Consider the following 3764-nt stretch of genomic DNA (forward strand, 5'->3'; position numbering starts at 1 on the left):
CGGTAAAAATAAGGCTTTATTTTCTGCGTTTATGACAAACGTTTATTGGAACGTACCAAAACAGTAACATGAAGTTATGAATAAAATAGTATGAAAAACTTCGATATACAGTTATTATTGCTAATTAATAATTATTCAATACTTGATTACCACATATTTACACAATATGATAAGTCCATACATAGTATTCCGCCTATAGACTGCGACAATGTAGAAACGTTTTACAAAATATTATTGATATAGCAGTAGATTAATAACAATATTAGTACAGAGATAACATCACAGAAAATATAATTAAACGAATAATCATGCTGCACAACTGTTGCAGACGCAAAGATTGATACACTAATTATTAGAGATTATTATTATTATTATTATTATTATTATTATTATTATTATTATTATTATTATTATTATTATTATTATTACTAGAAAACTTGATACGGTTCTTGCATTATTGTGATTGTGTTCTCCGTTTATAATAATTACAATTAGCCTACACCCAATAACAACTATCAGATGTGGCAAAAACAAAATCATTCCTGTGTGGGAGGGGAAAAACTACAATATTTATATTAGATTTTAAAGCAAGTTTTGTAGTTGTACTATGGAGAGGTTACTTAAACACTGCAAAGTTTTCAAATGATAAACATCTGTGATGTTAGTACAAGTTCATCACTGTAACAAGAACGAATGTCTAACGCTCGTCTTATACCTTCAAGGATTTATTTTACCCATCATGCATGTGCGCTACCTATCAGATTATGCTATGAACTACTTGGCTCTCGAGCGAAAACGTCCGATGCAGACCTCTGATATCCACCCTTCCCGACATAATGCCTTCAGAGTTGATGAGGTGGTCAGTGTTCGAATTGAAAGGGGGAAGCCGGAGAATTTCCCCATTCTGGATTTTTTCCATCATATTCAGTGCTGTGTTCATTGCCAACCAAGAAAAGAAAATTTCCCTCTTTGAATATACAGGCTGTTTCCGGACTAGTGTTACAGACTATCAGGGATGATGGCAAAGGGCACATGTATCAATTTGACATAAGGAACTCTGGTCCGGAAATGACTGAGTCAAAAGTTATAAGCAAAAATAGTTGTGTGGAAATGAAATCATTTTATTCCTCTGTACACCTTATTTATGCATATTTCTCTGTACATCTTACACATACTGTATTCATCTGACGTTGTTTACGTTGTCTACTTACAGTATTCCGTTCAGTTCGCTGTCTGAATGGTGGGGACAGGAAACTACACTAAAGCAATGCAGATAGCGTAATGTGTAACGAACATGGTCGGTCCTGATATGCATGTCTGTATGTGTACAAGTTGCAGTGTCCAGTCGATCAGTCTTAGTGAAATGTAGGAGTACACGAGAGCGGAATATGCAGACCTGATTTTCCAATACGGAAGAGCCAATGGGAACAATAGACAAGCTCACAGATTGTATCGGGCCAAGTACTTAGGAGACTTCCGGCCCATACCATCTTTCCACGACTGTTCCAAAGGTTGGGAGAAGGAGGGCACGTCGTGCCAAATTACAATTCCATTTCCACACAACTATTTTTGCTTATAACTTTCGACTCAGTCATTTCCGGACCAGGGTCCCTTATCTCAAATTGATAGATGTGGCCTTTCCCATCATCCCTGAAAGTTAATAACACCAGCCCGGAAACACCCTGTATATTTTAATATTATTAGTGTCATCAGCGTAGCTCAGTCGGCTAAAGCTCTTACCGATCCAGAGTTGCGCTTGTGCGCGGGATCGATTCCCACTTAAGGGTTGATTAAGTACCTGGTTGGATTTTTTCTGAGGTTTTCCCCAACTATAAGGTTAATGTCAGGTAATCTATGCTGAATCATTTGGTCAAAACCATCTCGCTATCAACAATTCCATCGACACTAAATAATCTAGTAGCTGATACAGCTTTGTTAAATAATCAAATTTAAAAAATATATATATATTATTAGTAGTTCACGTCGCTATGGAGTAACGATTATAATGTCTAACCGTGTGACGAGAGGGTCCGGGTTCACATCCTGGTTTGAATAAGTTACCTGGTTGAGGTTTTTCCGGGGGTTTCCCTCAATCCATTAAGAACAAATGCTGGGTAACTTTCGGCGCTGGACCCTCGACTCATTCTGTTGGCATTATCACCTTCATCTCACTCAGACACTAGATAACCATAGCTATTGATAAAGCGTTGTGAAATAACAAAAGATAGATATATATTATTACTGCCACACGAACAGCGATATTTTTTTTCCTGAAATTGCAGTCCCAAAAACTCACTTTTATTTTCTGTGTGTCGGTCAGAACATTTTCTCCTCTATAGTGAATTTGCTCTAGTGAACTTATTTTGAATGTGCCGGCCCGGATGGCTCAAGCGGTAGGGCCACGGCATGTCTCTATAGCTTGGTCCGAAGGGTTGTGGGTTCGAGTCCCGCCTCGGTCATGGGTGTTGTGTTTATATTAGTGTAAGTAAAACAAAGCAAACAAGTGAAAACGAAAACGGAAAACTAAGATAACTATGGTAAACGGCCTCTGGCCGTCTAAATTTAATAAAAAAAATGTCGTTTGTAAATATTACCTGAATTTCAACATTTAAAGAAAACGTTATCATTTAATGTAAAAAAAGTAACCTACATTAAAACATTTTAGACTGTCGTTCTAGAACTATGACAGAAATACTATACCTTCACTATTTTTGTAAATAAAGGTGTTGATGTCTGCTGTCTTCTACCAATTTACACAAATTAGTGCATAAATGACAAAGTGGGACTGTTGTCGGACAGTGCTTCTCCTATGTGGTTTTGTGATATTATACAGTTGGAACTAGTGAGTGGAATTCCATTGTTGTGAAAATATCTGCTAGAAAATATACCGATATCAGGATCTGAATGAATGAGAATGTGGGATGAACGAAAATTGAACCAAAAACGAAAAAGAGTATAAACGATAAATTTAAGAATGCAGGGCAAGAAACTGTTTAATTTCTTACGCGTATATAATAAGTGAAAAACAATTTCTATTTAGAAAAATCAGAGAATTCTATTTTCAATGTTACTCAAAAAATTATTAAGGTACTTGATCAAGGTTTTAAGCGTGTTGGTATATTTTTGGATATAAGAAGAGCTTTTGATACTGTAAGTCATCATTTATTCTTAGAGAAATTAAATTGTATTGGAATTAAAAATAATGCTTTCAATTTATTAAAATCTTATTTAAATGATAGAGTTCAAGCTACTAAAATTGATAATATATTAAGTGAATTTATTAAAATTAAAATAGGTGTTCCGCAAGGAAAAGTCCTTGGACTGATTTTATTTTTAATATATATTAATGACCTTTTAATGATAGATCTTAAAGAATATGAAGGTGATTTATATTCGTATGCTGATGATACCGTTTTACTTTTTAGTGGAAAAACATGGACTGGTGCTTATTATAATACAAGTTGCGGCTTAAAATTAATAAAAAAAAAATTGTTCGATTTAAATTCACTTGTAATTAATAAAGATAAAACAATACTTATCCCATTTTCTTTAAATAATAAAAGTAATAAACCAATTTAATCTATACTACAAATTAAAATGCATAATTCTGGTTGTTCCGATATAAATTGCAATTGTTCAGTTATTAATGAAGTTAATGAGGTTACATACTTAGGTATAATTACTACACACAACGATTCTTAGGTAACCAAACGCAGGACTTTTGAGGGAAAGGTTCTATATATGCATGCAGAAGGATCGGAAGA

Source organism: Periplaneta americana, chromosome 7, assembly GCF_040183065.1.
Source record: "Periplaneta americana isolate PAMFEO1 chromosome 7, P.americana_PAMFEO1_priV1, whole genome shotgun sequence".
NCBI classification, from domain to species: domain Eukaryota; kingdom Metazoa; phylum Arthropoda; class Insecta; order Blattodea; family Blattidae; genus Periplaneta; species Periplaneta americana.